The sequence below is a fragment of the Sciurus vulgaris genome (assembly GCF_902686455.1).
Source record: "Sciurus vulgaris genome assembly, chromosome: 7".
In the NCBI taxonomy this organism is placed as follows: Eukaryota; Metazoa; Chordata; class Mammalia; order Rodentia; family Sciuridae; genus Sciurus; species Sciurus vulgaris.
In genome coordinates, this window is record NC_136467.1 from 95,164,459 (window position 1) to 95,174,145 (window position 9,687).

The window sequence follows — 9,687 nt, forward strand, 5'->3', positions numbered from 1 at the left end:
TGCATGTCACTGCATAATCTCCTGAGAAAATCAGTAAGGTGTTTCTTCTTTCTCTTGTTACAGGGGATTTAGGCAGCATCATTCAAGAGCTGATTTAGAGATTCAGAAAATGTTATGGTAGAAGTGAACCTTAGGGGCTACCCACTCTACCCCTTGGTTACAGATATCTCGACATTGAATTAACACTGAGAAAGTAGCTGCTGGCAGGGCCCCTCTCACAAACACAGCACTGATGTAGCGCAAGGCTAATCATTAAGAGGCACACATTCTACCTCACTCATTTATGTAAAGTAATTTCAACTAGGCAATGCAAATGATCTTGGATAGAATAAAAATTGGGAATAAAACCATTTTGTACTAGCAATCTTGAATTATTTTTCCTGCCCACACTCAAAAGAAAGAGCAATAGGCAATCCCCACACCTAATTATGTAGGTTTCTATGTTGCATATATCTCCTAAATTGAATTAATTACTTTGTCATTGTAGACAAGAACCTGCAGGGACTTTTCCTCAAGTCAGTCCAAGTTCTGTGGAATCAAATACTGATTGACTTGAAATAGTTTATGCGGGTGAATTTATATTGTACAATTTACATGTTTTGCTGTAATTGTTGAATAAATTCGGCTATTTTGAATTACTATCTATAGTCATTTAGTTCTTTATAATTAAATTCTGAGAAGCACAGCATCTTTTCCTTAATATCATTATGGTATATTGGACTAAAGGATGGTTTATTATTTTAGTTACTGTCCTCCACATCATCCACAAAACAATCATGTATTTTGCGTATTTTGTGAAGTATTCCCTGCATTCTTATATATCTAATTCTGCCTATGAATTCCTTGTCTATAATATATGCTGCCTAAAAAAGACACAGCAAAACTTGAAATGTTTGAAAATGATTAAGATTTTTGCAATTACTTCCTGAGTTTCATGTTCTGCCTTCTTTGAACATGTACCAGGAAAAATAATAATTTATTCATTATGTTTTTCAACTCGATGCCACCCAGGAGTATAATAATTTGATAGTTTTAAATATGTGCTTTTTTTAAATGTGAGAAGCACTCTGATCTTTAACTGGTTATCTCTACAACAGCATAATACAAAGCAGTGAACATGGGAAATAACATGGTATGTAGATCAGGTGCACCTGTTGCTTGGATCTCTCTCCTTTGATTCTCACAAGCATAATCACAGTTAAGAATTTTTTTAGTTTCTACCCAAATATCCCATGAAGTATTTTTCAAGCTTCTTTTGTCTAGCTAATTTCCATTTTTCAAAAATATTTGTACATCTGTTAGAAAAATCCCATATTCTTTGAGATTGGGTGTTATGGGTATTCATATTTTTAGGCTCATGTCCCTACCACAGTGCCTGACATGTAGCTGAAAATGCTGGTAAACAATATATGAATTTACTCTGCAGGTTGGAGAGAGATTAATCTATCATTATTACCCAACAATGTCATTCTTTATCTACTCATTTTCTTTGAATTGCCACAGTGTCCATTCCCACTCCTCAAATATCCAACCACCCTATTCTTTGTTCAGTCTTAGAAACTATAATGCTTTCCACCAAAAGAAGAAATAAAATCAATACAGTCAATGTGTCTTTGACTTTGTCTTATCTTGCATGCTGTGGCTTGGATGTGGAGTGTTCTCCAAAAACTGATGTATTGAAGGTTTAGTTTCCTCCTGGTGGCACTATTGAGAGGTGATGGAAACTTTAGGACATAGGATATAGTTGGAGGAAGCAAGTTAATGGGGTATGTCCTTGAAAGTCACATCTTAACCCCAGCCCCTTGCTTTCTCTTCCTTTTTGCTTCCCAGCCATCATGAGGTTAGCAGCTCTGCTTTACCACATTGTTCTTGCCATGATGTTCTCTTTCATCACAGGCTCAAAATACGGGCATAAGTTACCAAGACTGCAACCTCTGAAACTTAAAACAAATCTTTTCTTCTTTTATTGATTTTTCTCAGGTATTTGTCATATCAAGGGAAAGCTGACTAATGCAACATATAAATTTTGTTTAAACACCATTAATAATTCTGTCTGTTCAATTTTATTCTCCCCTTATGTATTATCAAACCCATCCACTGCTATCTCTCAAGAAATTTATACCAAGAATTCCTTCTCTCTACTATCTCTGAAACAGCTGTCTTTTGTTTAGTGTCTATGATCTTTTAAATACAATAATTTTTCATCTTAAATGCTAAGATTAAACCAAGAAAGAAAAAGAGAGAGAGAAAGAACAAAAGGATTTTTTTTTTTTTTTTTAATTCTGGAAAGGACAGCAGTGATAGTTGTACAACAATATACATCTATAGTGTGATGTCACTAAACTGGGTACTTTGTACTGAAGCACAGTTAAAATTAAGAGTGTGTAATGTATGTTTACCACAATAAAAAGTACCTACAATAACTAATTTTTTTAAAAAATGATTAATGTAACTAAGATATTTTAAATGCATACACCACCAAATAAATGTGTGCATCACTGAAAATCCATGCCAATTATTGATAGATTTCCAAAGATGGACTCACATGCATGTTTTTTTAAGAAAGAAATCAGAATTGTCAAGAGTTTCATGAGGTTATATTATTGGTGTCCATTTTATAGTTTAAGAAGAGGAGTACTTAAAATCTCTTCAAAGTTAGACCTACAATAGTGAGAAATAGATCAACCAGAACTGAGGGGCCCCCATTTGTTTTCCTGGCCTTAGTATAGGTATTATGCCCTTAAATTATATTAAAAGACAAAAGCCATCCTACAGTGCAAATCTAAATTCAATGGGTAAAACTGTGAAAAGCCGAAATTCAAATCTTAGAAAATGAGGTGAGCTTTCTTAAGAAGGAGCAACTTTCCAATCACTGAAGAAAATACAAGAAAGACATTAAACATAAATATATTAAAGATAGAATACATGCATAACTAAGGAAGTAGGATTAGATATTCTCTAATATGCTTCCATATAAGGAGATTCAATAATTCTATGAAATTTCAGCAGCTGATAATTTAAGCCTCTTTCATCTGAAATAAAGACAGAATACATTTTACTGTTCAAAATAGTGGTTTTCAATTTTCATCTGTAACAAAAGAAAAATAATTCCTGCAAAATCTCATTTAATGGACATTGAAAAAATCATGCTGAAAGCACTGTATATGAATGTAGTATTTTCTTTTGCTTTACTCTTCTACATTCTCAGATATATGCGCACACTTATATGTACATATACACATAAAGGATAAACAAGGTAGTTTGAAATTAATAGTATGACTAATTATACCACAATAAATCTCCTCTTGATGTAGTAGTTTAATTTATAAACATTTATGACTAAATGGAAGGAAGGGGAAAAAGCTGTTTATTTTCATTATCAAAGAAAAAAAGTGCATTTTTTTCTTCCTAGTAAACACAGGATTTTGTGTTTCAATTAAAGAAGGAAACTTGGTAAACAAAATGTCAAGCTAAACAATATCCAATCTTGTTTAAGAAAGAAGTAATGATCAGGGACTGCAGTCATGGCTCAGAGGTAGAGTGCTTGCCTACCACATGTGTAGCCCTGGGTTCTAGCCTCAGCACGAGATAAAAATAAACAAATAAAATAAAGGTATTGTGTCCAACCACAAATAAAATTATAATTAAAATTAGAAAGAACCAACAATATGGATAAAGCATATTTCAACTCATAGCTTCTGTTAGTCATTAGATTAGGTAAAATATTGTGTAGTGTCATTACTGAATTGTAAAGATATGAAAATTACATCTATACACAGTCATATATATATATATTACATTGAAGGAAAAATACTTTGAAAACAACAAAATAATAATATTAATATACTTGTTAACTGAATATTTAATACACACACATTATAAACAACTTATATTTTTATAAAGTAGAATCACATTAGAAAATTATATCTTTTGTGTGTGTGTGGTGCTGGAGATTGAACCCAGGGCCTTGTGCATGTGAAGCAAGCAATCTACCAATGGAACTATATCCCCAGCCCTGAAAAATCATATCTTTATTATTAAATCCCTGTAATATATATCACATTTACTTATATATATAATTCTATATATAATTCTTATTGTGGTTTCATATGAAAAAAATTACTATTTCAGAGTTGAAATAAATTTCATAAACCTTATTTTAGCAATGCCTGATAGCATTCATATATATTTAAAGCTGTTTGAACATTTTCTTCTGGTAAGGTAATTGTAAAAATATGAACTAAAATTTGTCAATATTTAACAGTTTAAAGATACTTAACGAGGATAAGATAGGAAAATGTCATCTGGTGCATTTATGCTGACCTCAATAAAAAAATTAAAATAGAAATCTGCATCATACCTATTGCTAACCTGAGCTTTGAATCACATCTTTTCAGCTAGCAAATGACTTCTCCATGAACATGAACATAATCCAAGACAGTAAAGTAGGGAGGAAAGATCTTTTTGTCCTCACCAGAGCTTTCCCATCAAACAAACAAACAGAAATTCACAGTTTTCCAAACTCTTGTGATTACAAAGCAGTCAAGTAGCCCTACCTTCTTCTTTATTACATTTGCAGCAATAGCAGAGCACTACCCAGGGAGGCAAGAATGTGACAGCAACAAAGAGGATGAAAGGACACACATGATTCTGAACACAGCACACATTTGTCTAGAGGATAGAAAAGGGTCACATAATTTAAACCCTCATATTTCAGCCCAATTCATTATGGAGTTTATTTTCCAAAACAAAAGCTCATGAAAAAGTCTCTTAAAATCAAATGTTAAATTGGGTGTAATAAAAGAAACCACACACTCAAGTCACAGTGCATGTGACATTCAAGAGCATGTTAAAATTTCTGTTAGAAATCTGCAGGCTTTATGTGTTAATAAAATCGTACTGGACTATAGCCATGCCTACTTGTTTACATACTGTGAATGGCTGTTTTTGAATACAACAGGAGAGATGAGGTATAGATTAAAATATTTAAGAAATGTCAACCTTTGCTTTAAATAATATTGATTTTATAAAGAATAATGAATGATAACTACCAGATGCATTTTAAAGCTTTCTTGTGAACACAATGAGAAACATAATTTTTTGTGGCTTATAGAGATACTGAGACTTCAAAATTGTGGTACGAACAAGCATCTCCTTTCCACTGGCTATTCAAAATCCCTCGTATTTCTAAAGTAAAAACCCATATACCATGTATATAGTACCTTCAACTACTTCAACTTTTTGTTCCCTTTGTTACTCTCCCTTCACTGCTCTTTTGTTGCTAGTACTCCCCATTTGCAACTGAGCATTATCAAAACTAGAAATTGAAATGACTCAATGATGAATAGGATATCCTACCAATTAGCAATCTGTACTAATACATTCAGCTATATAATTATCACAAGGCACAGGCAAAACAGAGAGATGGCAAAGTAGCACTCTCTGTTCCATATTTTGACCCAAATTAGCATTTATAATCTCCAAATGGAGTATGTACACATAACACAGAGGTAGCTATCTTGATGAGGAACCCTCAACAAGTATGTTCCAAGTTTGGTTTCTGATGTATTTTCCATATTGTTGGGCATTTTTAAAACATAGATTTAAGTCAATCCCAGTTAAAAGGACTCAGAAGGATCCTATTAATAAATAACATATGAGTTTTATATTTTATTTGTTTAAAGCAGGTTTATAATTGAGTACTTTAAAAATATTTGTCATTATTTGCTTTCTTTTGTGATCATCTTCCCATAAAGGAGATACTGACTTGCAGTCCTGCTGCTAACCCCTTATTTACAACAATTTGAGCTACATTTATTATAAAAAGAGAATAATTCTTGTCTATACAAGTCCAAATTGAGAACTGAGAATGATCATAGTTAAAAAAAAATCTGAAAGTGAAACACACTTCAGCAATGACTTCCTGAATGCTGATTAAAATAAAAATGAATGCAAATATGAATTTGCAAATATGCAAATATCCATAAATTGTTTTCAGCAAACCTTAACAGGCATTTGTTTATTTAAAACAGAATTTTCCCAGTAATCAGGAAAAGAGTTCAATACAAATTGGACCTAAAACCTCTAATAAGCCACTGATTAAAGACCAAAGGACTTCAAACAGCCCTAAACTAAACATGAAAAGCACATCCTCTGTGCATGTCTAGTGTACAACTGAAAATGAGGGATTGTTTTGGCCTTGTAGATACAGACTCAACCATGAAAATAGTAGTTTCACTCAATTGCCCAGGGAAAATGAAGAAACCTCTTGAAAAAATAAAAGATTAAGCCAAAGTGCTAGAAGCAAATTGTTAATAATTTTTAAGGGATTTGATTGGTTCATAAATGTTTCACTCCATAATGTTAAACAACTTTCTTTTGAGGAAGGTGTCAGTCCCATAAAACAGTTTCTGTTTACTTACCGTAGCCAGTAAGGAAAAGGGTCAGAAAAATAAAACATCCTTAGGATGATAAACAAAGCTTACTTCATGCATATTCACAGGAAGAAAGGAAGAAAGGAAGGAAGGAAGGAAGGGGAAGGGAATGGAAGGAAAGAAAGAAAGACAGAGAGAAAGGATGAGAGGAGAGAAGAATTAATTTAACACTAGGAAGACTATTGAAAGGTGTTAAGAGGGAAAGGAACAAGTGAAAAACTGAAAATTTTTTTAGAATTTTGATTATAAAAATTTAGAGCACATTTTAATAAGGATAAAATTTTAAAAAACAACTTCTTTTTCCTATTACAATCATGACATAAAAATGAAGGCATTTCTGGGTATACCCCTGCCACTGGGTTTTAGCTTGCTTGGTTCGTTATCGTAATTGTAATTCGTCATTGTAGTAAAAGAGTTCAGGCTTTCTACTCAGTGTCCCAGGGCATCACTTCCTCTATCTTTGTCTCTCTTACCTCCCATGTATCCAAGAGATAGTACTTCAACTTCTACAATCCTTAGCTTCTCAACTCCAAAGAAGGAAACTAATAGTTCTTATGTCTTAGAGTTGTTCTTATGCCTTAGAGTTGTTCTTGTTAAATAAAAATTTTAAAGGTTAGCAACATATCAAATAAGCACACACATAAAAAATAGTATTGTTATTCAATTTTATCATTTAAGGCATGTTAAAAAGATAACAAGTGTGCTTCTTGATGAATATAAAAAGAATCACTAGATAATTCAGAAACAAAAGCATGAATTTGGGTCAAAAAAACTGGCTTAAGATTGTGTGAAATTTGTAGGTATTAGTAAGCAGAAAATTAAGATTAAAATCTGTAACTGGGTATGGTGACTCACATTTATAATCCCAGGGGCTGAGGCTGAGGTAGGAGGATCTAGAGTTCAAAGCCAGCCTCAGCAAAAGTGAGATGCAAAGCAACTTAGTGAGACCCTGTCTCTAAATAAAATACAAAATAGGGCTGTGAATGTGGTTTAGTGGTAGAGTACTGCTGAGTTCAACCCCTGATAAACCCCCTGCCAAAAAAAAATCTGTTCCTAAATAGGTAAAATCTTTTAATACATTTTTTTTATTTTATTTTATTTTTCCTGGTCATTGGATTGAAGTTTACAAAATAATTTCTTCCTGCTGCCCAAAATGGTTTTAAAATAGGCATTATTATTTATTCTACTGAAATGGAAGAAAAGGGTTAAATTTGTTGCAAAATGTATACAAATATGTATGTTAAAAGACCAAGTGATCCTATAGTATGTATAATTAGAAAAATGAGAAATTACTATCCATTTACGCATGATCTATCAAAATGTATAAAGCCACTCTACTGTCATATACAACTAATTAGAACAAATTTAAAGATTTAAAAACATTTTTAAAAGACCAAGTGTAATAGAAACAAAATAAGAATAAAGCTATCATTGAAAACACGAAGAGTGGTGTCATCGATGAAAGAACAGAAATGGAAAAGATTAAGAAATATAATATGAAAAAAAGAAAAAAACAAACAAAAAAAAGAAATATAATATGATTAACTTTATACATTTGTTAGAATTTATTTCCAAATTACAGACACATTTTAGCAAAATCAATGAGACACTGTTGTGTAGAAATCATTCAGAGTACTTTAAATAAAGATAATTATATCTGACAGTATTATATGTGTGTGACTTATCTTACCTTTGGGATGGTGAGTATATGTATTTTGGAAGCAGGGTACCGAGGCTCATGCCTGTAATCCCAGTGACTGAGGAGTCTGAAGCAGGAGGATTGCAAGTTGGAGGTCAGCCTCCACAACTTATCAAGACTCTGTCTCGAAAATTAAAAAGAGATAGGGGGCTGGGGCTGGGGCTCAATGGTAGATCTCTTACCTTGCACATGCGAGGCACTGGGTTCAATCCTCAGCACCACATAAAAAAATATACAAAGATATTATGTCCCTCTACAGCTAAAAACAAAAACAAAAGCAACTAAAACAAAAATAAGAGCTGAGGGTATAGCTTGGTGGTATGATGCTCTGAGTTCAATACCCAGCACTGAAAAAATAAGTAACTAACTAAATTTATAAATAAGAGTGCATTATTTTGGATTATATATTTCAATTATAGTGAACCAAATATTTCTCTGACTATATAGGTATAGGGGACCTACAGACTTTTTCTACTATATTTTACTGCAAAATTGTCCCAGATTTTAAGCCATTTCTTTTTCAAAAAAGTGGGTTGTAACGATTTTATGTCAAGCTTTAAAAACAAAACAAAACAACAGAAGAAACTTTTCACTCACTCAAAACTATCTATCCACAGCTGTTTCCATGATATTCAGTCAACATAATCATATTTTATATTTACCCATAATCAGATAGAAATACTTCACACATTAACATATTGCTGCCAAACTGTACAGTTTAGCTGTTCAGGGAAGAAGCAAGTCTTGTCATATCTTAAGACTTACTCATAGCAACCTCACCTACCTGCCTACTTGGTTTCCTAGGACTCCTCATTGAGTTGAGTGACAATAACTTTTAGTACTGCCACATTCTAAACAATCCACACAAGACTGCTTTCAGAAATATAATGAAGATGCCCATTAACCAAGAATTCTAGACTTCAGGCTGGCAGTGCACAAAAAGACAAATGTGCATCTATGTGCCATTGGTAATGCCTATGTTAGAGCTCTGTTTAACTGTAAGTGATGTGAGGAGCAGAATTGTACCTTGTGAGGATTACACAATGAAAGATGATAAACCAATTTTTGGACTAAATATACAGTGTGTGACAGTTATGCATTAGTGATAATTATGTGCAGAAATATGGTATTCCAAAAAAACGATCTTGATTATTTTTTTCTAACTGAAGAAGCCAGCTGAATAGACACTGGTCTGTTGGTCAAATGCCGTATTCTCAGAAAAATCAGTCAAAATTTGATCACTCAGCAGTTTTATGGAAGATGCTTAGTGGTGCTGCAGGAAACAATGTATCAACTATGTCATAGCAGATCATAGAAACCAAGAAGTCCTGGGGTCCAGTGTCTGCTAGAATCACTGTTATTTATTTTTGACAGAGGGAGGGCATTATTTCCTCCACATATAATGAGTCTGGATTTTACAGAGCTTAACAGCACATGAAACTCCATGTGTGCTATTTCTTAATGACAAGCTCTTCAAGGTCAAAGACCTATTTTTATGTTTTCCAAGTTTCCCAATATGTCTAGTTGTTCAGTTTAGAGGCATGTGAACATCGG